At 40.0% G+C, this 27121-nt stretch overlaps 1 protein-coding gene across 2 annotated transcripts in view; it reads right to left on the bottom strand.

Moving 5' to 3' along the window:
- LOC145441406 (uncharacterized) overlaps nt 1-26628 on the bottom strand; it is a 118617-nt gene extending 91989 nt beyond the window's left edge. For both annotated transcript variants that reach the window (XM_080319260.1, XM_080319258.1), the window contains exon 1: nt 26608-26628. The gene's annotated coding sequence lies outside the window, so the exon portion shown is untranslated. The remainder of the gene's footprint in view (nt 1-26607) is intronic.
- Nucleotides 26629-27121: the final 493 nt, after the last annotated feature.

Raw genomic sequence — 27121 nt, forward strand, 5'->3', positions numbered from 1 at the left:
TCATTTCTCAAAGGGGTAACAATATTAAAAGCAAGAAATCGAGTGACAACATGATGCACGAAGCGTGTAGAAAATATTTACTTTTGATAAATTTATCGCAAATTATTCTGCTTTATTGTAGTGTACGAAGATCTACCAAAGTGTGACTGGCTCATGGAAATGCCAGCGTCGTAACTGATATTTTATTCATCACATCTCAGGTGTTGCTTCCAGACTAATCAAATTTTTGGTTGGCCTCGCAAGTTCACAATCTGTACAATCCATTTTTGATAAGATTACCAATTTCGAAAATTAACTCGCGGGCCACTCAAAACCCTCTCGCGGGCCACATGTGGCCCGCGGGCCACGGGTTGGCCGGCCCTGCTATAAACATATCAAATAAAGAGGGATCCCGTCCGCCGGCTGGATTTTTTTACATTATACGACAACGTCAAAGATGTGGAAAATTGTAATACATGAAAAAGGTCCACAGTGCAGAACCTACCAAGGTTCGTTTGTGCACGCGAACCTCTACGTTTCTGAGTTTCACACACAGAACGCGAACGTGAACCTCATCTTCACACCATATCTACTATACAGTATACCACGTTATGCGGCCAGGAATGGGAATATTAAATCTCTCTGTCTACACGTAGAAATCACGTACATGCTATTAGATACAGCCATGTTACAACAGAAACGCTGGTGATGTTTATTTCCGACTGTACCGTCTAAAAACCGATATTTTCTCTCAAGATAATCACAGTTTTCAAAGGGAAGCAATTACACAGAATAACACAGAATCGGCATGCTTGTTTATATACTCAATTCGAACCAGAAGCATACCCACCATGGAACAACGGGCTACCAGCATGTTTCCTACATAGCGGTATACCCTACATTCTTTGACTACTGATTCTATCCCCCTAGTGCAGTGGTTCGTAACCTTGTCCCCAGTGCCCCCAAGGGGCGATTTGGATTTTAAAAGGGGTGGAAACGCCTAGGGGGCGATATGGGGGGTGCTGGGCTCAGAGGGGCGGTATTGGGGGCGCTGAAGAAAAATCGAAGTATAGATGGTGTAGTAGGGGCATGCGATTGATGAGTTTTCATTGCACATTAACATTCGAAAAAAATCTGTCAAGCCCGAAATTTTTCATCGTGCTGCGCGCGAAATATATTCCGACGAAGTTTGAAATGTGTTATTATAATTGACGTTGAAGGAATTGCCCGTACTTTTAGATCGAAAATTCCTCGTTATAACAGTCCCGTCAAGCTTGTTAGGGCTATTTTCAACAAAATGTTTCGAACTAGGTATGTATCCTGCAGCGTACAGTGTGTCGACATCGAAGAGGCTGTGTACCACTTTTTAGAATGAGAGCTCTTTGTACATTAAAGATGCTTTGAAACTGTTTACGAAAATGATTAACAAAATATACTTATAATTGGGAGCTATACATAATTAAATCGTCTGAATATTTATTCGCCGTATCACGAAGGAACATATTGTTTAGTGTTGTGACCCGCAACCTCATTGAACCTCACCTCTCCTGAACGTTGTATTATACGGGTTGCTTTGTTTGGGGATACACCCATGTTAAACCTAATAACTGGGGACAGTACTAAATTCAATGTGAGCAAAAGTCACACAAAGTAATAAAACGAAGCATAGTACAATTAACTTGCCCGTATTGCCATTCGCAGAGGTCAATTCGGGATATGTACATCGGCCTCGAACCAAATCGTACTAAAACAGGCGGGCAGCAGACCGCGGAAATTTTTCAAAGGGGGCGCTGGAGCAAAAGGTTAAGAACCACTGCCCTAGTGTACGAGAGTGCCAACGAGGGACATAACAAGCGCCGCAACAGGTCTATAACCAGATCAAGCTAATACCGATGCCGATAATAATGAATAAAACGTCACAACACACAAAAATATAAATGGGAGGACGCAATAAGTCCTCACTTTTACGTCCGGCTGCACCACTGTCTCGCTGGTCGGACGCTATACTGACGCATTCACTGTTTTATGAACAAATGAATATGCATCAAAATCGCAAATACTACCATCGAATTTTGTAATACATAAATAGGCGTACATGGGGTGGATTGTAGTTCTCAAGGCTCAACATCCTATTCTATCAGATCGTGTCACTTTGCAGTCTGCCCTGCCCATGTCATTTTTAAAAGCACCAGTAATCCAGCATCATGCCGACAGCGCTATATATTTATTAGTGAAATCGAATTTCCATTCCAAGTCCAACTTCACCTTTATACTTGATAAGCTCCCTGTGGCACTTCCCTCTAATCCTGCATGATAGGCCCATAGGCCACAGGCTAGGTATCAAACTGTAGCGAATGATTCTAAGGACAAAATGTGAGTCAAGCCTCATCAAACCCTGTCTCGAAACAAGTCACGATACATGACGCGAAACATCCACTCATAGAAGGAATTTCCGACCTGCGAATTCAGCTCGCGAATTATCATTATCGGCCATTGTCATAAAACGAGAAGGCCAAGTATGAATGCTCTGCACGTGATCGCCCTGACCTGACGTGGAAAAGAGTGCGGAATCAACAAAAACAACAACGAAATCCGAAGCGTTGAAGGGAGATAGCAGCCCGACCCAGAAACCAAAAATTTATAGGCTATGTCCTCTTTGAATCAGTGTGCATATCACATCATTATCCAGTCATATTTTTCTTTTATTTTAGACGTAATGTTTCACACGCCTTCTGTACACCGAGTGGGCTTGCATCAAATAAAGATCGCCTGCATTCCACGATGTGATTTGTTACGGAAGCAATCGCTAAATCGTTTCCCAAGAGGCACGTGATTTATTGAATATTCCGATTCAGGAAACTAAACGGTGCATAATCTATTCAGCAGTTATAGCCACTACCCATATGCAATATATATTATACAGGATGTGTGACTGTCAACATGCGACATGTGTTGCAAAGCACAATATAATAGAAATCCAATATTTGAAGATATCGCCCAAATCAGTTATTATAATAATAGTGCTCAGCGCGGATTTTCAATACGAGAGGATAACGATGAAATTATCGAACCTTGCACACGTGTAAAACACCAAGTGAAGTCGATATGCCCTCGGAATCACTGAGATTCGATAATGTACATCATCGCTCAATATTATCAAGGTATATCAGCGCTAAAAGCCTCATTCTTTCTAGATTAATTTGCGACCAGTCTAAACTGCTCTCATAAAAATAAAAACAACCAATATTGAAAAGTACTTCAGTATTATTGGCTCTGCCCCTAACACTTATCCGTTACTGGCGAAGATGTGCATCTGAGTAAACATGAACAATATAGTGACGTAAACTAAGTGAAATAGTATGATATTTTTAAAGATTATATGATGGAGCCCTGCGAGTCAACGAATATAACTTACTACGAAGGTATCAAAATTAAGGTCTAAACTAAACAATGGAAACGAATATATATATATTTTTATTATAAACACCAAATGATGTCCTAATACTGTTCATGAGCAGATGGCATCACTGACCACTGACCAGACTTGGACCAAATAGAAAATTTTCAGCTTTTCCGAATTAGATTACAATTCGAATTAGAGCTACCCAAGTTTTTCCAAATTAGATTAGAAGTAGAATTATAGAGCTACCCAAGTTTTTCCAAATTAGATTAGAATTGGAATTAGAGCTACACAGCTTTTTCCAAATTAGATTAGAATTAGAATTAGAGCAACACAGTTTTTTTTCAAATTAGATTAGAATTAGAATTACTGAATTCGTAAAAACTTGAACATTGAACGAAATTGTGAATGCGAAATAAATACAGCAAAAATCATATCAGGTCACAGCTATCTACTTGTCCAAGTTTGTCACTGTCGGGTATATCTACAAGTCCTCATAAAATCGAACATTGGTAGTCTATACTCACTGTGTTCAAGAGCACTATACAATATAACCTTATCAACCTGGCAAAGACCGCTTCCGCCATCGGTATATACGAGTTGGTTTACCATATCTGCCAGAATGTATAACCTCTGCCGCATACTCGCAAGAATTAAGGAAATGATAGTCAAGCAACCGATACTTCCAAATCCTATTACTCATAGAACATGCTGTAACTACCGAAGGACCAACATTTTGTACATCCTAAAAATAGTAATATCAACTTGCACGCCACCGGTCGCAACGTTATACAATTGCAGGGAAGTCCGGTATACTGCGTATATGATTGCTGATTGCATAAACCGATATATTCGCAATTCCAGGCGCAATAAAGTTCATTATGATCTCCTTTGAATACCTAAAGATGTATCAGATGGCAGCCTAAACCGTTTACAGGATAACAGAGTCAAATATTGGCTACTCGTTTCCCTTATTTACTTTACGACACCAAATTCACGGAATCAGCATTTCCATATCCCTCCGACGGGAGATGGTAATACGACCTTTATATTTCGCGAATCTAACGGATGCCTACATAAGCGTTATATCTTTATAACTGACTATTCACCATCCCACTTTGCCAGGCCAACATAAAGTGATTTATAAGTCGTTATAATAACCATTCATATATTTATTATCATTGTTTCCGAGTACCGCTTCTGCACTAGAGAGTATAATAAAACAGCACGTATGAATATATTTGTCTGGGCTCCCAACGCATGAATTGAAACGGAATCGTAACGAGTGCCATCAACAATACCCGAGGTCAACATATAGAGAGACAATTCGAAAAATATCCAACATCATCAAGTTAGTAAAATTGTTTTTCATTTACCTCCAGAGAACGCTGCGGTAACGATCGCAATCACTCGAAAGCGACGCGTTAACGTGGACTACACATCCTTCTTGTAATCTATGTGAAACGGGATTATGATGACATGTAATGTCAGGTTATGTCTTCATGGACATTTTTAATCGGCAACAGGAAAGCTCACAGCGCCTAGATTTCAGGAAGAATGAACATCTCATAACATAAACGATAGTGATGTGTCGCATATACTACTGATCACTTCCGGTAGAAACGGCTAGTGGTGGGGTTAGTTGTGATGTTAGGGTTAGCTCGCGTAATTTTGAGTGACTCGCTTTCATGATAATCCCTTTTTCTACACTCACAATTTTGAAGGCGAGCCAATATTGCTATGTTCTACGATTCCTATTACGTGTCACGACTGAGTACACTGGTCAACAAATTTCGAAAAAAATTTGCGCCGAAAATTTTAATGATTGATTTAGGCAAATTTAAAGTTGCTGAATCCGATTCCGTGTTCAGAGTTTCTCCATCACTTCAGTTTTTCTCATTTTTATAAATTAATGAAATTTCGGCTTTCGTTAGTGACATCAAGGTAATCATATACAACAGCAACAGATCAAATATTGTCATTGAAATCATCTATCATGAAACCTGGTTTGTTGGCAATACAGAATGAGTGAGTTTTCGGTGAACTTGAATCCAGTAATTCTCTGTCTTCTTTCAATCAGAAGCTCTTTTCGAGCCATAAAATTACAATAGTCTAAGAATTTCAAAAAACAATTGCCCCCCCCAAATTTTAATGATCGATTTAGGCTCATTTTAAGTTGCTGAATCCGATTCTGTCGTTAAATTTCTCGCTCACAATAAATTTTTTCGGTATGGATTTTTGTAATTTTCATAAATTAATCAAATTTCGGTTTGCGTTAGTGACGTCACAGTCAGCGTACAACAACAGATCAAATATTGTTATTGAGATCATCTATAACACTGGTTAACAAAATGAAAAAATGGCAGAACATCTAAGAGCCGTTTCTGGGATACTCGAGGTTGCCATACGAATATCACATTAGCTTTGTCAGATTTGTTCTTATTCAGAAGAATATTATACCCATAAAATGCCCAAAATTACTGTATTTACCCTTGAATATTTCACTCGATAGGAGGAAAATCGTAATTCTTTCTACTTTTATGCTGCGGATAAATAGATAATGGAATACGAAGAACACGCATGTCATTCTCAATCTTTCTATCAATATTAACATGACCTGGTGCGAAATATTTGTTTGTCAAAAAAGCGGCTTGCCTAGACTAAAAATGATACTTTTGCACAACAGAAATACATTTTCTCCTGTACCAATGGGTAATTCTATCAAGGTGAAAGAGAAGTATAAAGCTATAAAATTTGTCATTGAAAAGCTTAACTACAATACACATATGCGTCTCATTTCTTTTGACTTGTAAATGGATAATTTTCCGCTGAGTCAACAAAGTGGGCATACCTATAGTATCCCTATCAAACGAGAAGCTTAAATCTGGTATCTTTGATAGCACCAGACATGGGGTGATTACTTCATGAATGCAATCGATTGCGATTACGATTACTTCTGAATCACGCGATTACGATTACGATTACGATTACAGCAAAATCAGCGAGTAGTCGGTTACGATTACGATTACTTTGGAAAGGTAATTATGATTACTCACGATTACATTTATGTTGCTTCTTGGAACTTATCTTTGGAATACAATATAACGATTGCGATGTAAAGGCCTCGTGAAAGAGGTCGTTCTTTTGAAATGGGACGTCATTTGCTTTCTATGTCACTATATACCAGTGGTCGGGAACCTATGGCTCGCGAGCCATATATGGCTCTTTTGGGTATAAGATATGGCTCTTTGCCAAATATTTATTTTTGTACTGAATTGATCAATATTGCAGCGACTTGTTGGTAAATCTTCATCACGGACGAAATAATTATTCTTGTGGCAGTATAAACATGTCTTTGAGAGGTAAAGACGATGCCATCTTCGGGTTTAGGGGCTCGGACTTCCTGTTTTCAAAACCATCAAATTTAAGTGAACGTCACGCCGGCTGCCAATATCACTCACAAATTCTATGTACCCGACTCGAAGTCTTTCATTGTGCGATACGTTGATTAATCAAACAGCATAGCAGATATGGCGACGCCCATTTCAAAGCGCAGTTTTCGAATACACATCCTGATCTACGGCGCGAAATGAACTGTTGTGGATGTGACATTCACAATTACAAACTCAAATTTAAAAAACAACGCAATAGCTTTCTACGTTCTTGATTGGTAAGTATATGGCTCTGTGTAGTACCGGCGATAAAATGTATGCGTGTGGCGCAACGTTATGTTACCGCCCAATGCTTTGAGAATTGAGAAGTCGATGAGTATTTAGGTTTTCGGAATCAGTGTAACAGTCACATTCGATAAATATCAGTTATAATAAATTCTAAGCTACCTACGATGAATTGCGTTATCAATGGTGAGGTTTGGCCCGTCTGCGCCTTACCTCTCGTGTCGAGCTTTATTTTCGAGCAATAAATACCAGTTTTTACAGAGAAAATATGGCGCACACGAGAAATTCCATGAAGTGAGTTCGAATTAGTGCTACCATGACGTCACGAATTTTTAATTGTGACGTAACAGTTGATTGAAATGTATGGCTCTTTGGGAGTTGAGATGGGAAAAATAGGGAAAATATGGCTCTTCGGACCAAAAAGGTTCCCGACCACTGCTATATACCAATTGCAGGATTTATAGAAATAGGCATTTCGGTGCAGGCCAATACCGCGTCGTGATACACCAAGACATGCTACCAAATAAAGACCTAGGCCGAAACTTTGTGTATTTGGCGATTGTCCGTCCATAGCCGCGCTGGATGGTCGCGACGAATAGTCCTGTCTCCTCAATCTGAGCCCCACAATACAAATGCCACCCGAGGAACCCACTGAAGAAAATGATGCGCCCTGTTCAGAAATGACTACTTCTGGGTGCATCTCACGAAAGGTTTTCGTTTATTTTTCTTATAGTCTGCTAATTTTGGGTGACTTTAATATCTTTTGACTACATAGCACGAATTAACAACAAACAATAAAGTAATAATAGCAACGGGACCGCCCGAAGAGGTTATATAGTTATAAATTACGCGCCCTAAATTTTCGCGCTTGGCGCGACTTGACAGCAAATATACACAACGAATCCATATCGCATAAAAACGTTCCTTACAGTTATGGCGAAAAGCCCGGTCGTGAAAGGGGGGTCTGTGGGACTTCGCCCGCCAAAAGTAAATTGATCATCCAAGGGGGTCCCAACACCACCGTTTTGGGGCGGGCAAAATGCTGTTTCGGTCCTGATTCTAGTTGCAACCCACATTAACATGGTGTATAAGCGGATGGCTATAGTGGCAGATCTAAATGATGAGTATGGAATTGCGAAATAGCGATTGGTGCCAATTTCCAGTAGAACCGCATGACAATAAGATAAATCTGCCTACAATCCACCCAATACATATATTTCGAGCTGCCTTGTATAAATAACGGCAAATAACAGCTCGGTTATGATTTTTTATCAGCAGCCATTGGTTTTAATGCTGTGATGTAGAAATCTTCATGTTGTATTTGACGAGTGCAACATTTCAAATCTTAGTCCGGTGTACGTAAACAGGCTTACTGCTAGCCAAGCCGCAACGGTCAAAGTATAACTAAACTTCAACACAATACGTTACTATTTGAAACTAGGCAGAGCGGTTAATATTATCCTACGAGGCAGAGGCGCCTGGACTCTGGAGCGTATTGATAACCTGGTATCAGGCATAGCGGGTGTTCTTACAATCACAGTACTACATGTACACTGTACATTGAATAAGTACAATTGTACGTACAATGTACATTGAAACCTATTTACTGCGTGCGGATAGTTTGTTACGCAGTCACGGCCCAAGCTAATACATGTGATGCAATAATGAGCCGTGGCCTTTGAAAATCCGACGTCTCTGCTATCAATAACGTGATAAATCATTGTTCACGAATGTTCGGTTTATGTCATGGTCCTCGCACAAATGAAAAGTAATCGTTATTTCACAAAGAAATCGATTAGGTATGTGAAATAGTCGATTACGATTACGATTACTTCGGATTTTTTTCGAATGTAATCGATTGCGATTACGATTACTTGGAAATGCTGTAATCGTCGTAATCGATTACGATTACTAATCACGATTACCCCATGTCTGGGTAGCACTGCATGGAATTTATCCCAATATGTCGCAAATGAAACGTTTTAGAATATGATCACAAAGCATCCAACTACAAACAGTTTTCAGTCGTCTTGATATATTTCCTGATGAGCTTGTTGATTATCAAGGGGAGAGGTTCCACCAAGACATCAAAACAACAAAAGAAAGATACTAGGGCAGATGAGATGAACATATTATGGCAGACAATTGCTGGAACCTTTCGAAAAACTGCACTAAATTGCTTACAGGCGAAAATCATAGAAAAGCAATTGTGTGTTAAAAGAAATAAATAATTGTATAATCCAACTGATTATTTCAGATTTGCAATAAGCGGTTGACGTAAAACTGATTGAATTAATGCCACGTTATATGAGTATGTAGGTAAATACTTATATACATGACTGGATTTTATTTATGTACTTGATATCAGTGAAAGTCTGTAACTATGATAAATCGAATACCCCTAAATATAGTGCTGTTGTTGTATTTTGAATTAAAAGAGTATTATGTGTGTAAAAATAACAAGTAGATTGAATTACTAAACTTTATAGTGCGACTGAGCCGATTTTCTATCTAGATTCTAGCCATTACAGCGAAAATGGGAGATTTTGGTCAAAATAGCCCCGTGGGTTATCTCCCCAACAGGAGCCAATTTGAAAAAAAACTATAAGGCCATATTCGCAATCAGTGCCCTTCACAACCCCCGAAACCACTCTTACTTTCTCTGCCTACAGATATGTGTTGACCAGTGTACTGATGAAACCCGGGTTGATGTAGAACAGCTTAACTGAGTTTTCGTTGAACTTGAAACCATTGCTTCTCTATCGTCTTTCGATCAGGACCTCTTTTCGACCCATAAATTTATATGTGGATGCAACTATTTTTAGTCGGTAGCAGTTATCATCTTTATATACCACTCTTAGTTTAAAGATTGTGATTAGTAGCTCCGTACCTAATTTAGCTCCATACGTTATCTCTCTTTTATACATCCGTCCTGCAGACTTAATCGGTCAATGCATTATGTGACATCATACTGCTCTTTCGTAAAACGTACAAGTTTGCAAACAGTAAACATTGTATTGTTGGTATATTATCTAGAAGAGAATTATTCACTATGGTATATGACCCGAATATGTGGCCCTTTAAGCTTGTTTTGAAACATCAAAAGAAACAGGATGTCTGCTTTTTCAATGAAAAAGGTGCTTATCAGGATAACCTGAAATAATTTAAAATCATTAATCTCCACCAGTACTTATCGTGCTAATTCTTCTGCTCCAGTTTTCATATATTGTCACATTTTATCGGAATCGAGGAAAGCTGTTTCTAAACTGTTTTTCTTATGGTTTATTGCGACGATATAAAGGGCTTCTTTTGCATTGTCTATTATAGACAACCAGATGAATAGAGATTGCTTACTAACATCTCAACACGAAACCTGAAGTGCGTGTTAATTCACAATATAAATAAATATGCATCGGTTCTAGGACAGTCGATCTCTCTCGACATAGGACCAGCGGTGATCAAAGTAGTCAAGAAAGCTACTCAAGTAGAAGTAAAAGTAGCGACTAAAATATCTACCCAGGTACCAGTAGAAGTACTTCTTTCATAAGCACCCTAAGACTACTTGAAGTAGCAGTAGAATTGACTGACTTTAAATCTACTCAAGTACGTAAGTAGGTGTGAAAACGATCGTAATTCGTTCTCGTGGATTGTCAAAAGCCACAAATTGAGCTTGATTCATATTGATGCATACCAAGAGGTATCCAATTTTCGACAGCATAAGCATTCGTCCACATCATGGGATGAAAAGGATAGTACCAAAATGGAAATGCGACACTGATCCTCTGTTCACCCAAACAGCCCGTTTTAGAAAATATCATGGTATGGCGCCCTCCCTCATATTATAAGGCCTGTATAGTTTCGTCGACGAGCAATACGTAGGAGTTGTATCAGATGCGATGTAAATACTTTGCGCGATTAGTAAACGTTAATAAAAAATATGGTGGATCGTAAAAATGCCATATTGTGTAGCTTTATTTCCGTAAATTAAAGGCATTACCACACTTGCTTTTATACTTCAACATGTACGTTCTCCAGACAAAAGAACTGAAACTAATTAGAACTCCAAGTAATGATACTGCGAACTGAACGAGAAATACCAATACTACTTCAAAAAAGCGGTAAATGTCGATTCCGCATGTCTTTTCTATCCTTTATTTGATGACGTATTTAGAGGAATTCCGTAATTTTTGTATTCGCTTTTTGTAATCATTGTAGTTGTACGCTTATAGTCGATTTGATTGATTGATTACTGTTAAATTGTATTTTCGCTTGTATGTGCTATAAATTGGCCTTGTTACTGTTGTCTTGCTCTTCATTCCATGGAGCAACGGACGAGGTGTCACTGTTGCGAATCTCGCTTGCATTAGCATCTTAGTATTCACAAATGAAAACCTATGTTAACGTTATTTATTATTCGATTTGGGTAACTTGATTTCGATTGAATACAAGACTGATATGCAAGGTTTGCAGAGTCCAAAAGCAGATTGAGCTGAGCAGACAGGATTCGACGCCAGAAGAATCGGCACTCATTGACTTTGAGTGTCGCGTCTGAGCAAATGTATTTCATGTCTTCTGTCGAGACAATTTGAACGGTGGTCTGCTAAAACAGGTCTAACGCTCAAAAAGTCAGAGTCCACTTTTCAAGATTTGAACACGCCATGGACTTCTAGATTACGATATGATGGGTAAATTCTAGATCGCGAAACGGTGGTTTCAAACGTTATGATGGGCCATATCTACTGTGATGAAATATGTCATAGGGACGACAATGCGGTGCGAAGCGAACCCCGCCACCTGCTACCTAAATATTATTCAGTTTCGTGAAAACAGATTTGTAACTCCATATCTACTTCGTGTGAAGCGCGACGGAAATTCTGGGTTTGACTTAAATTTTAAAACTGAAAGTTAGAATTCCGTGAAAACATCCCGAGAATTCCCCGGTTTCTCTTTCTAATTGGAGGGTTACACTACTTCTACTTGACAAACTGAAAATACCGAAAAGTAAGTAAGTAGATCACAAAATATTACGAAGTAGAAGTAGCGAAAACTCTATCTACTTGATTAAGTACCAGAAGTAGAGGAAGGCTACTTGAGTACTTCGAAAAATTTGAAGTACTTCGTTACTAACCACCTCTGCATAGGACATTCTGTGGCCTACACCAAATACCACGCGTTCTATGCTGGAACAGAGCCAGAGATTAGCATTGGTGAATTTCGAGGCCTTTAGTTAGTGTTTTTGCATGATTAAACGCCAGTTCTAAATACAAAAAGCTTTACATTTTTGGTGGTTTTTGATTTGCCGTAATATTCTCCTATGAACTAGAGTCGGCCGAAGTGATCAGCGTTGCTACTCTAGTAGTACAAGTAACGCATTACATTTCTACTCAAGTACACGTTGAAGTAGTCATTTCTAAGACACGTCAAAACTACTTCAAGTGGAAGACGAAATACGAAATGTCAGTAAATATCTAGATATATTTGGTCGGGGGTCGGGTGGTCGCATACTTTCAACAGTTAGTCGGAGGTGGCTACATACGAAATCGCAAGAAGTATCACCGCATATAACGCAAAATGACTATAACGACACCACCCATGGGTAGAATCTTCGAAAAAAATATACTCAGTTACCATGATTCAGAGGCTATTTTACGCGTTTCTTAGGACAATTTAACTCGTGATAGTGCTGCCATATTATCCCTGAACGACTTTCTACTTTACAAAAACAAATTTCAATGGGCTCATCCAGAATACTGCCCAGGTAGATGTTGAAGTAGTTATAAAACATTGTCACTTCAGTAAGTACTGCAAGTAGCCAAAATCTACTTGAGTATCTCGGAAAAGTAAAAATATTAATCATGTATAATATCTTAAAACCGTGACGTGAAGGAGCAAAAATAACGTCAGATTCGTATTCAGCACCCCTAAATTAGGTGTAATTGATCCAAAGAAGTCCTGGCAAAAAAATCGTGTAGACCACTGGTATCATTATCGTGGCTCTGAAAAGGAATTGCAGCATCCGGATAAGGATTTCCTTCCTCATCTGAATGAGGCAACACTCATCCACGATATAAACTGAAATATCCTATCCATAATATCATGTCTTCTTCTGAAAATGATGCTGAGATATTTAGCGAGTACTCGACTGAAACAAACGTTTGATATTGAATGTGGTCTTCCACCGCAGTAGCTGAAATATATGGGAGGCTCTGCCAGCTTCCTTTTTTGAATTTGAAACTCGAAATTTATTTCGAACCAGGTCCAGTTCCAAGTCCTATAACGACTGAAATTTATTCAGTGGTCGCATGCAAATTCGGAATCGTTAGATTTTATGTCCCAGTCCCAATCCAAATTCAGCTTCAGAAGCATCATAAATCCATATCCATAGAAATCCTGCTACAAACTCAAATTCTTAGTTCAAATCCAAATCCATGACCATCGCTGGAACAGTCATGTAACAAAACTGTAACAATAACATGGCGTCACGGACCCAATGCGATGCTAAAAACGGATGACCTCACAATGCTGTGGTTGTTGTTGTTTGTGGCATTCATGATGTTTGTCGACTACTATAGTCAAAGTCAGTCACTATCACCAGGCCAATATTCTTTAATGTTATTCCGTAGCTTCCGTCTTGTGACACGGCCCATTTTTAGGCTTTTATAAGACACCGCTTACACGGATGAGATGAGCCTATAGATCAGGGGCGGGCAACATACGGCCCGCGGGCCGGATCCAGCCCGCGAGGGGATTTTGTCCGGCCCGCGGAGAGTTTTCCGTTTTACATGATAATGTGGCCCTCGGCCCCAGTCTGCCGAGCTTTCCCACTACTTTTTTAGTACCTCCAATTTTAGTGACTGTATGTTATGATATACAACATGTATGCGCAGCGTGCAAGAGTGGCGCTTACGCTGAAGTTCGTCGAAGCGAGACTTGCATTATCGGCATTTACGATGTACTCAACCATAATTTGGTTTGTGGTAATCATTGTGTTTGTCGATTACAATGATCATTTACACCAGACTGATATTTCTTATTTTTCATTCCGTAACCGCCGACTTGTAGCACGGCACACTTCTAGGCTTTTGAAAGACGTAGGGTTACCATATTTTGGAAATCTGAAAAGAAGACACTTTTTTTAAACTTTTCAGACTTGCAAAACCGGGGGAAAATCCTGAAAAATGGTAAATTTTTCCCACTTCGTGGTCAGTTGACTAAAAAAATGAAAGGTCAACTTTGTCGCCCAGCGCCCAAAATACAGTTTTTCCTTTCACATTATCAGTTGGTTGACTAAAAAAAGGTCAACTTTCCGGCTCATCTCCCGAAAGAGCCGCTGGAGTGTTACTTCAGTGCTAATTTACTGTATCTCAGTCGATTTTGCCATATATTTAAACAAAATTCACAAAAAAGAGGACAAAATCTCAAAAAAGAGGACACTTGGGCGTCCTGCGAGGACACTTTCAAAAAAGTCAAAAAAGAGGACAAATCCTCTTAAAAGAGGACGTATGTTAACCCTAGTAAGACACCGCTTATAGCAGGGGTCGCCAACTCAAAACGGGTCGCAGGCCACTTTTCAAATTTCGTAGAGGACGCGGACCGCATGAATTCAATATCGAGATTAATCAGGCCACGCAGTTGAACAACGACGCTATCTCGACACCAACCTAACCCGGGGTTATCGAATGCCTTGAAATCTTAATTAAGGATTGCATCGTGTGTTGATTGATCAGATAGAAGCAGACATGACGGCGCCTGTATGACAATGCTATTCTCAAATCCACATTTACTTCGTGATTATCGGCGAGAAATTGCTTTGAAGTGACATTGCTGTCGTTAAAATGCATCCATTAAATACGATATATTCCTTGTATATGTGGATAAATGGGCGAATAATGTAGCGATTCAGCAATCCGGCCCGCCAAGTACTTAATTTTCCTATATCCGGCCCGCCGACTGGAGAAGTTGCCCGCCCCTGCTATAGATAAACCTCCAACACTTACGTAGGAATTGTGGACTCGACCCCGGTTGGACTCGAACCCGCAACCCATTGGTGTGGCAGCTGTGGATTATACCACTATACGGCAATACTGTGGTTAACTCTTGTGTGCAAATGTCTCGCCCTTTACATTTGATTGATCAATAATTACTTGATTACCTATCTTTTCCGCTATGTGGTGCGTCGCTTCTAATTTGTCCTTTCTTGGTACCTTAGTAGGTGGCTTAATTGTGTTGCGTAGTGTGTAGTGTTCGTTTCATTGATAAAAGCTTTATATTCTGTTAAGTAATAAAGATCATCACAAAGCCCAAGTCTATAAATAGCATTTTCTAGAACTGCTCATTAGGGCTGGGCACAATGATTCGCGTACTCCAAGATAAATCGAGTATTTGTTGTCATGATTCGAGTCGAATACCGAGAGACTATGCATCGGGTACTGTAATTGTGCGTCCTTTCCCACCAAGAGTTATGTTATCAACAAGATTACCAGTTTCGATAGTGGCGACTCTGTGGCTCATCTCGATTGATTGTTTGATTGACTTGATCACCAATTGGTTTCCGTTATATTTAACGGAGCCAATAAACGGAGCTCGCGCGCGCTTCGCTATACTCTTTTCCCACCGTACGATCATTGAAACCTCGATTTCATCGCATCACAGCATTCGAAACATACAGTATAAGGATACCCAGACGCACATTAGTGAAAATGACATTTCTGTAATGTCGTGGTCAAAACACAACATGACATGTCGAAAATACTGAATTATCATTAGCGTGGCGGAGAGGTGACGTTATTTTCTTTTCGGTCGCATATTTGAATTTGATGACCCACACTCTTATGACATTACATTGAGTGATACTCAAATCCCCCTCCCCTCTCGCATCACTCTGGTACTCGACATTGCCGAGCTCTACTTGCTGTTAGAAATTCAGTGACAATTGAGAAAAATTTATGATATGCCTACCATATCTAAGCAGTTTGTCAAACCAGCATGTATTTATTGCAGTGTAGAATATCACGTAACTCAGGGGCCACCAGCCTTTTTAAAGCCAAGAGCTAGTTCTTGGTTACTGGTTAATGAGAAGGGCTACCAGTTACCACCACCATGCTAGTTTGAATTTCTTCACTTTACCATTCAGAGCAATGGCCAGGGTTTCCGTTCCTTACCATGTCAATATAACTCTTCCTGAGACTCGCCCGCGGGCACCGCGTTGGTGACCCATGATGTAACAGAATTCATTCATGATATTCGCGCATTGAATAATTACAAAATTTTATCGAAACTGCATGATATGGATCGTCTGCCAAAAAACTGAAGGGAGTCCGAAATGACATTCATATTATGAAAACAATCATGTATATGGGAGAACGTTGTTGAATTTCATCGTTTCGTCTTCATGGTGCTTCGGAAGAGATAGCCCACCAAATGAATGTGAATATATGGCCTTGATAGCGTGAAATAGTGACATATTTCGTCTGATGTTTGCAGAAATCCCTTATTAAATGATGATCTCTACATAGATTTTCAAATGGATTGAGGGAAATTAAGACACTGTGAGTACCAGAATATAACGAAAACACATGGACACTTTTCAAACTCTGGACAACCCTAGTATACAGTAATGCTGGGCGGATCGATAAATTCAATGAGCCGACTCCGATCCTGTTTTTAATTCTCTGGTCCTACTCCAAGGCTGGGCTCTAGAAATGACCGTGGTCCGGTACGTAAAACTACGACAATAATCATCCCTACTCACAGGTTCGTATTGAATATTGATTGAAACAAAACAAACAGGAAATTAAAATCTCAAGATCCAATCTAACCCTAATCTAAAGTAATCACGTCAACTTTACGGTTACCATATTTTGGAATCGGGAAGAAGGACATTTTTTCAAAATTTACAAACTTAGAATACCGGCGGTTGACTATAAAAAAGGTCAACTTTCCGGCTCAGCTCCCGAAATACCCACCGGAGCATAAGTTCAGTGCTGTTTTACGGTATCTCAGTCGGATTTTGCCCTATGTTTAACCAAAATTCTCAAAAAAGAGGACAAAATCTCAAAAAGCAGGACATTTAGGCGTCCTCGGAGGACATTTTCAAAAACCCGAAAAAGGAGGACAAATCCTCCTAAAGGTGGACGTATGGTAACCCTAGTCAATTTGAACTTAGCATTCGGCTTCTTTCCATGAACTGCTCAATGCCACTAATAACTATTGATGCCAGGGTGAAAGAGGAAGAGGCTGCCTCTTTCTTTGTGAAAAAGTACTGATCCGGCTCCGATCGAACACCGGTCGATTAGAAAAAAATGCTGATTCGGCTCCAATCCGGAAATGAGAAAATGAGAAAATCCACATTCTAGCTGTGACTGTTGTGTCCTATGCAGTGGAGTACGCAGGGAAGGTTGGGGTTCGCAACCGAAACGCCGTACATATGAAACGTTCATTCTATCTCCAATATTTCTTAGTTTACTTGCAATTCAGCAATTTCTGTCCCGTTGTTGCGAGGAGCTTTCCAAGGTTAAATCTTGTATTTCTGAACTGGTCTCTGAAAGGGAACATCTGAAGTCATACTGATTTTATTTCATTCATTACAGTCTTTTTTTTAAACGATGATAATCATGTTGAATGGTTTTGTTCCTTTAACACTGTTGTTTATGTACAGTTCATTTTATGCACCAACATCCTATAGTTATGTATTTGATGTGTAGTTAGATATGAAATGCAGGAGTATGAAGTCAGCTCACTGCACCGTCCGCATGAGTCGGTTGTTTGTCTATCAGAAATGAGAGTATATTATTTACAGTTTTTCTAAACTACTGACGTACTTGAGTAGTGTATTCAAAGCCTGACACTTCTACATCTGCTTGAACTAGTTTTGAGGTGATTCTAAAAGGAATACTTCTACTCATGCTTGAGTAGAAATTTGCATTGCTACTCTCACTTCTACGTCAGCGTTGCTACTTAACACCGTGGATTTCTTCTCACTTACAAGTAGAAGCAGCTATTTGTAAAACAGACCAAAATTACTCCAAGTGGAAGTAGACAATTGAAAATTTCGAAAAGTACTTAAGTAAGTAATTTCTAGGCATAATCTTCTAAAATATACTTACGTCGCATGATACTGGGCTTACTTACCGTGCTCCACACGACAATTTAACTTATATTCATTATGCAAATGATCACAAAACTACTATCTACTTTTCTAGGCCAAAAGCTTGAAAAGCAAGTAGGACCACCTTACTAGAGTACTTCGAACATAGGGGTACTTCGTTACTGACCACCTTTGGATAGGCTACATCAGTGTATGTTGCTACTTGAAAGCCATTATCATAATCTAATGTGGTCCTTGATTAAAATCAGTTTTGCGCTCCTGGTTAAATGCATTCAGAAACGAGCTAGTTTGTAGATAGAATTGGTATTTTAAAACGACTGCGTTTCGATTTTGAACCCAAACCCCCCGTATACAGCACTGTGCACGACGTGTCACCACAAGAGTAACAATTCGACTGTACTGATCCTAATTGCCTACAACCACTAATGGCGTGTCATCACAAATCATTTGCATGAGCTGAGTGCTTGTCTTGACCTCCAGCGGGGTCCCTGAGACTAGCTCACGGAACCACTGGTTAAGAATCATTGCTCTATCTATATAATAGGCTTACCATATTTTGGAAATCAAAAAAGAGGACACTTTTTTAGAAATTTGCAACTTGCAAAACCGGAGTGAAATTCTCAAAAACCGGTTAATTTTCCCCACTTTGTGCCCTTTTTCTCTCCACATTGCCAGGTGGATGACTAAAAAAAAATCACCGTTTTTCACTCCGAAATACCCGCCGGAGCTTCACTTCTGTGCTAATATGCGGCATATCACTCGTAATTTGCTCTAAATCTGCCTAAATTTTCAAAAAAGAGGACAAAATCTCAAAAAAGAGGACAAAGGGCGTCCTCCGAGGACACTTTCAAAAAAGTCAAAAAAGAGGACAAATCCTCTTAAAAGAGGACGTATGGTAAGCCTAATCTATAACGACTGCTTCGTAACTGCAGGATGAAACTGCGAGAGTAACATCAGAACTTCGCCGTTTGAGATGAAGTATCCTACTCATAGGCGCCGAGTTACGGGGTGGCAGGGTGGCGCAGCCACCCCATGACATATTTATGGGGTGGCGGCCACCCCATACAATAAGATTAAACGCCCACCGTCTGCGATTTCAAATCATCAGCGCTGTCAATTAGCGAGTCCATGATAGCGCGTAAATGCCAACTATTTACCATTAACCGATACGCGCGCGAATAAATGAATACGCAGCTTCGTCGGCGACGACGAACTAGTGCTTAGAACGCCCCAATAAATTGTAATCCGTGATTATTAGTAATCAGACAGTCGAAGCAACCTCGCTTACGACGTCGATTTCGACACGCTTGCGCTGAGAAACACCATCTTCTCTCTCGACCAGACGAGCGAATTCACGTTCTCCTATTACTTATAATGTGTATTTGCGCCCATATTCGTTTACAAAATAATTCTTGAGTTAGTTCCGTGATAGTCTCTTTAATTGGAGGTTTGGAGCGCGAAATAGGACAGCGTGTTTGTGTAGCCTATGCCTGCGAATTGAAAGTCATTCCTGCGCAAAAAGCGCAATGTGCATATTCATTACTCTAACTTGGCTTTGCCAACTTTTATCGGGAAATGCAACAATGCAGCTCAAACGTCGTTATAATGAGCAAACAATTGTCGCGATGTCAGACTCGGAACCCCATTGTGCTGTACGCAAATTGAGGAATTACTGATTAGATGCGCGCTTTCTCGTTCTGTATCATCTGTAGGCTACTAATTCGTGTCTGCTTTATACACTCGTATTCCCTAGGTGTCATTTGTCAGTGTTTGAGTTGTTATTAATACGTCGCATTGTGCAGTGCACAGCGTTGAATTACGTTGTCAAATATTGATGCAACACGAGATTCTCGGTAGCGCAAATTCTGAATTTATTCGATTAGTTTGAACGGGAACCGGGAACCTTCTATGTTCCAATACACTTCATTGATGGACGGACTCTGTCGAGCGCAACCATATCGCGGATAGAATTTCAAACCTTAGGGATTTGTATTTCTATTGATAAGGTCGCGCCATGCGCCCATATCGCTCTTACTGCAATAACACGTGGATAATTGAAAGCGCACCATTTTACGATCAAATTCGACTGGCTGATCGGGGCCTACGTAGGCCGTATAGGCCCCGGGCTGATATTAACCAGCGCGTTGTCGGCATTAAAACCGCAGATGCGTAGCCAACGAGTTTCTCATTTATAACTAGAAATCCCGTTCTTTCGAAATGCCAATTCACTAATTCGTATTATCGATGCTGCGTACTGCAAATTAGCTAGAATCATTTGTATGCGAAATGGGTCATCGATATCTCATGTGCACTATCGTCGGTATTTTGACTTAGCACGTCCGCTTGCAGGTCTGCAGTCGTCCGCAAAAACACTTTCGCCAAACAGGAACAATCTCCGAGTATAATATTGTTTGTGTTTATGTATCTTTTTGATTAAAACTTATGCCCGCGTCTGAGCAAATTGTGCTCGTTGCCATTGCCAAATCTGGGTATTTGGGTATGATTAGCGCACCCTGAAATTGTAATTATTGCAGGTTTGCGGCATGTTTGCAATTTCGTTATCAGCGCAACCTTGCCGGCCGATTGTACAGTCCGATAAAATTGATCAATACTCTGTATTTCGCACAGCGTACTGATGCGTAACGATCCTTATTAGATGTACAAATTCGACCTCATCGTTAGAAACCTAGATTCCATCGCGTGCTCTGAGAAACACCATCTCCTATCGCGATTTAACGACCAAATATACGTTCACATTCTACAAATTAAAGTGCATTAGTTGCATCGATGAGGGCCGCAAGCCGCGTTTAAAATATTTTGTGAACCATTTTTCTGATAAATATTCGCGGAGCGCAAAGTTGAACAGTGTTTTATTGTGTGTGCCTGCTAGTTTGAATTTATTCCAGTGCCCATAATATTATTCCAATTATGCTTTGCGGACGTAAATCGGAAAATGCAGCAATGCAGTCAAAGTCGATGTTTTAATCAGCAATCAATTGTCGCGATGCGAGCTACTCAATACTAAGTAAAAACCCATTGTGTTGGCGGTGAGGGATAATTACTGATTGGCCGTGCGCGTTTGTAATCATAATTATTGTCTGTCCTTTGTGTTCCGGAATTGTCGTGCCGTGTTACTATTCAGTTCTCAGTCCAGCGACGAATGTCGAGTGCGCCGCAATCAATGACCTAATTTTGCAATACGGCCGTAAACCAAACTTTACGCTGATTGGTCGAGAGACAGTGGCCATGGATACGACGCAGCAACGGAGGACGCTGCATTTACCTAAGCCTAGTTGGCACTACGATGTATTCCTATAGCCGCGTAGACTGCATAAAAACGACAAGATTACAGTTAAATGTTTATTTCTTCATCAATAATAAAATTAGGAAAGGATATTAAATATTTAGTAACGTATACTAAAATATAATGCCGAAATACTGCTGTGTTTATAAATGCAATACCACCAATGGCAATGAACTGGGGAAGAACAGATCTTTCCATTCATTTTCTTCCAACGCAAAGGACAGGAAGGCTTGGGAAGGCAGAGTATAAGAAGGCAGGACTATTTTTGGCATACATTTGGGCCTGAATTTGATGCCAATAAGAGTGATTTACTTGTAATTATCTAGCAGCAGTCAAATAAAAACTCTTTTTCTGTGATTTCTGACCAAGTTCAAATTTCATGAACTCATCGCATGTGCTGTTACGATACCTCAAGCATACCAGTGCAGATGAGGTCTGCTAAGCTAGAATCACTCTATCATGTGAAGCACCCAGATATCCATATGGAAAAAGAACAAGACCAATCTTTGCTACATTCACATGAGTGATGCTTAGTAGTCTTGAATGGCCCTTTCTTCGTGCAATAACCCCCACAATATTGAATACCTGTTCATACTGTACTGTCCTTGAAGTGATTTGAAAAGAGATGTTGCATATGGAGTACCTGCTGTCTTGTTCCCCTAAACCAGTCCAAAACCCTACCAAAATTGCTACTTGTGAGTCGAAGAGCCCTATGTATTTACCCCATTCTGCACATCCTCTCTGTTCTGATGTCCTGTGGGCTTAGGTAGCTAATCTGCATATGACTGACTTCGTTGGCTTCTAACCCTAAGATTCAGGTGATGGATTTGAAGATTCCATTTCAAGGCTACACGATGGCGATTCTAGATCAGGATCACCAGATGACAATGTAAGATTTGCATGTGCAGCATCCACAACATTGGAGGAAGACAGTTGACACGGCATGGAGTTCAGGGTCCGCCACTTTGCAATGCGCATATCTTCTGCTTCACCACGGAGATTGCGACTGGGAATCACACCTCTCTTTAGACGTGACTGTATTGGTGTATCTATAATGCACTAGCAGCAAAATCTTCCTTGCAAAAGTGGTAGGAGCAAATTATTATTATTATTTTCTTTATTCACAGTAAAACTGGTAGATACACACATAATCCGGGGAGCAACCTGCCCCCAAAGGAAAATGGCGAGATTGGAGTAAATTTTTAAAATTTCAGTAATACATTCAAATTGTTATTCCTATGCAATACACGGAGAAGTCAGATTACAGAATTGCAGCAGATGAAGAATTGGCAAGGGTTACAGAGCAGAGGTAGAGATGATTGAAGATGAAGAATCGAAATTACAGAAATTATGCTGTGATTCACAAGCGTAATTTTAGTCCAGTGGTGCATTCAAGGCCTTCCGAAGAATGTGCACAGTGCCCAATAATGTGATCTTTTGGATCATGTCGAATCGAACGTTACCCGGAATTTGTTGGATATGTCTCATGAGTTTTTTGCTCACGACCCCTGTAGCACCAATGACTATCGATACAATGTTTATTTTGCATCGCCACATTTTCTCACATTCCATTTTGAGGTCTGCGTATTTGGAGTATTTTTCTGATTCTTTTTGCAGTAGGTTGTGATCAGCTGGGACAGCCAGTTCAATGAATAAGCATTCTCTTTTCTTTTTTAGTTTGACGATTATATCCGGGCGGTTGCTCCTGATTTCGCGGTCAGTTATAACTGGTACATCCCACAGAATTTTTACTTGTTCGTTTTCTGTCACTGGTGCTGGGCTGTAATCGTACCAATTTTTTGTCGAAGTGGTGATGTTAAAATGTTTGCATAATTCAAGATGAATGTAGTGACCAATCCTATTGTGTCTCCATGTGTATTCGGTAGCTGCAAGTGCACCACAGCCGGACATGAGATGTGCTACAGTTTCATTTTGGTTGTGGCACATTCTGCATTTGCCGTCCGTGTTTTGCTTCAGAATTCTTTTGCGATAGTATTTTGTAGGAAGCGATTGGTCTTGTGCTGCGAAAATGAATCCTTCGCTTGCCGGTTTCAGGCCAGAGCTGGATAGCCAGGTCCATGAAAGCTCGTCTACATGGGGCTGTGAAGTTAACTTCTTATGCTGTCCATGAAGAGGCATCGACTCCCATATCGTTTCTCTCATTTTCAGCGTTGCATTTTTGTATCGGACTCGTGCTGCTTTTGCTATTGTTGTGGGTTTAGCAATAGTGTTTTCTGCAGTGTACAGGTTAGCTGTTTCCAAGTTGACTTCTCTGGCGTACTTGTCGTGACGATAGCTCAGAGATTTTGTTTTGCGCTGTTTGTCTTCCTGTGCAATGAGTTTGCAGTAAATGTTATCGCTGTTGTTGATGTACTGTGACAAGCCGATGATTTCTGTTTTGAAGGTTTGTTCAATTTCTTGTAGTCCTCGACCACCTTTTTTTCTGGGGATGTACAGTCTTTGTGTATCAGATTTTGGGTGATGCATGTGGTGCATTGTCATCAGTTTTCTCGTCTTTGTGTCCAATTTTTTAATGTCATCTTTACGCCAGTTCACCACACCAAAGCTATATCTCAAGACAGGCACTGCAAGACTGTTTATGGCATTGATTTTGTTTTTGGAATTGAGTTCAGTTTTGAGAATTGACTTGAGCCTGCTGATGTATTCTTTTTTTAGACTTGATTTCATTGCAGCATGTTTAATGTTGTCGCTTTCACAGATCCCTAGATATTTATAGTGATCTTCGGCATTCAATTCTGTTATGGTTTCGTCCATTTTGAAGTTCATGTCGCCAGTGCTGGTGGCTCTTCCGCGTCGTATGGTAAGTTTTGAGCATTTATCCAAGCCAAATTTCATTTTTATATCTTCCGAAAACTCATGAACAATTTTCATTTGGTTATTCAGGTCCGTGTCGGATTTCGCATACAGTTTCAGATCATCCATGAACAAAAGGTGATGAATCTTTTGACCTTCAGAATTTGCTGCTTTTTTCATCACGTATCCTGTTTCATTTTTTCTCAGCAACTCACTGAGTGGAGCTAAGCTGAGGCAGAATAGAAGTGGTGAGAATGAGTCGCCTTGGAAGATACCATTGCATATCTGAATTGTACAGGTTTCTGTTTCACCTTGATCATGTTTGATCAACAGTTTTGTATGCCAATTTTTCATTGAATTTTCAATAAATCTGATGATGATCGGATTCATTTTGTACATACGCATTGTTTTCAGTATCCACGTGTGAGGGACTGAATCGAAAGCTTTTTTGTAATCTATCCATGCCATGCTGAGGTTAGTGTGTCTCCTCTTGCAGTTTTCAAGAATGGTTTTGTCAAGGAGCAGGTGGTCCTTACAGCCAAGGGCGCCTTCCTTGCATCCTTTCTGCTCAGGCGGTAGAAGATTTTCTAGGTGTTTGTAGCTTCGTTTTGCCAGGATTTTGGTCAGTGTTTTGTACATGGTTGTCAGGCATGTTATTGGCCTGTAGTTCTTGGGGTCCCTGGTGTTTTCATTTTTTGGAATAAGATAGGTGATCCCTTGTGTGAACCAGGCTGGGATCTCGTGCGAGCTGGTTGAGGATAAAAGCTCATTGTAGGTCACCGCTAGGTAATTATGTGTTGCAGTTAGTTTTTTTAGCCAAAAGTTTTTGATCTGGTCAGGACCAGCTGCTTTCCAGTTCAGTGAACTCTTTAGGGCCTCCTTGATTTCTTGTTTTGTGATTTCTGACCATTGTTGTTCTGGTGTTTGTAGATGGTCAGTGTGGAGGTCTTGTATCCAATTTGCATTTGAGTTGTGCAATTTTTTGGTTTCCCATATTTTCTTCCAAAATGATTCCACATCTGCAGTGGCTGGTATTTTGCTGCTGGTAATTTTTTGATTTGACTTTTGTTTCATCATTCGAAAAAATTGTCCAGGTTTGCGAGCAAATAACAAATTTTGGCGATATTGTGTTTCTCGTTTTTTATATCGTTTCAATCGTTGTGCTTTGGCGCATATTCTCATTTTTAATTCTTCTTGCAACATTGTCACTTTTTCTGTTGACTGCAGTTTGGTTTGGTGCTCCAGTTCTATTCTTTTTACTTTATTTTTTACTTTGCGGGAAATATTTCCTTTTTTTAGGTCTGAGAGTATCGCAACGTCACACCTTAGTTTTGCGATTTTGTTTTCAATTCTGCGTTGCCAAGCTGGCGTATGCCTTCCCCTTTTTTTGTTGACAGTTCTTGGTATTTTGCAGTGCCTTTCTGAGATAACTGCCGCAGTGCTGTAAATGAGGTTGTTGATTGTTGTCAAGGGACATTGTGGTCTTTCTCCTTGTTTGTCATTTAGAGTTGCAGGTAGTATGGTTTCTGTCAAAATTTTGTTCGCTACTGCAATATCAGTTTTCAGTTTCTTTGTAATTTGTAAGTCAGGTAACTGCACTCTGTCATTTACATTCAATGTGGATTTCATGCGGTCGATGATTTGATTTTTGATCTCCAATTCTAATTCCGTGTCTATGTCGCCATCGTTAGGTGTTGTTGATTCATTCGGGTGCCCGGTGGTATTTTGTAATTCTACTTCTGCGATGTTCGGGTCATCAAGTGATTGTTGTGGGTTCAGGTCATCTTGGCCGAATTGCAGTTCCATTGCCTCAGAGTTTTCTATGTTTTTGTTACACATTTCTCCCTCGATTTCTGCGAGTTCTTGTTCAGATAATTTTTTATTTTTTATTACACAACGTCTCATTGTTGCCAGGGTATTGGCAGTCATGGTTGGAGAGTTGTTCGTTCTCTCTTTCCATTTTTGAAAAGTTCCTTCGGTTACTCCTGCCGAGTTTTCAAATTTGGCTAAGAAGTAACATCTCATTATTTCTTTATACTCTTCTTTACTCCATCTGTGTCTCTTCTTTTTTTCTTTTGCAGCAGAGCTGTTTTGTGAGCCACAGTTCGGTGTTGCACAGGCGCCATGTTGAGAAATATCTTCTCTTTGGTGTTCCTGTGTGGTCGGAGTTGACGAGTCCTCTGGGGTCATCCGCTTGGTCCCACGGCGGGTACGTCCAGGTGCGATATATCCAGATCGTTTCGCAGGCATTCACAGCAGTGATGCGTCAGTTCAGAAGTTAGGTTAAGTTAAAGTAATTAATTAATTATTAATTAATTAATTAAATCTTAATACAACCAAATACTCCAATTATTATTATTATTATTATTGTACACAACAGTGATGCTTTTAGCCTGTTTAAGGCTTTGTGCTCCACGACATGGCAGTATTTGAACTGATCAATGCATTTATTCTTGTCTTCCACTCTCTCATGCATAGGCTCGCGATTAATCAGGTCTTTAGCTGCCGACTTGTAGCTCGGCTCACTGTGATTTCTGGGCTTTTTAAGTCACTGCAACTGCAGTGAGGTCGGCGATGAGGAGCAAATGAAGCTTGCGGAAGTAGGCTTGAAATCCTGCCTTCTTACTCTGCATTGCCAAGCCTTCCTGACCTTTGCGTTGGAAGGAAATGAATGGAAAAATCTGCTCTTCCCCAGTTCATTGCCATTGGTGGTACTGCATTTATAAACACAGCAGTATTTCGGCATTATATTTTAGTATACGTTACTAAATATTTAATATCCTTTCCTAATTTTATTATTGATGAAGAAATAAACATTTAACTGTAATCTTGTCGTTTTT

This window comes from Botryllus schlosseri, chromosome 6, assembly GCF_051294905.1.
Source record: "Botryllus schlosseri isolate E-star chromosome 6, Bs_hap1, whole genome shotgun sequence".
NCBI lineage: Eukaryota > Metazoa > Chordata > Ascidiacea > Stolidobranchia > Styelidae > Botryllus > Botryllus schlosseri.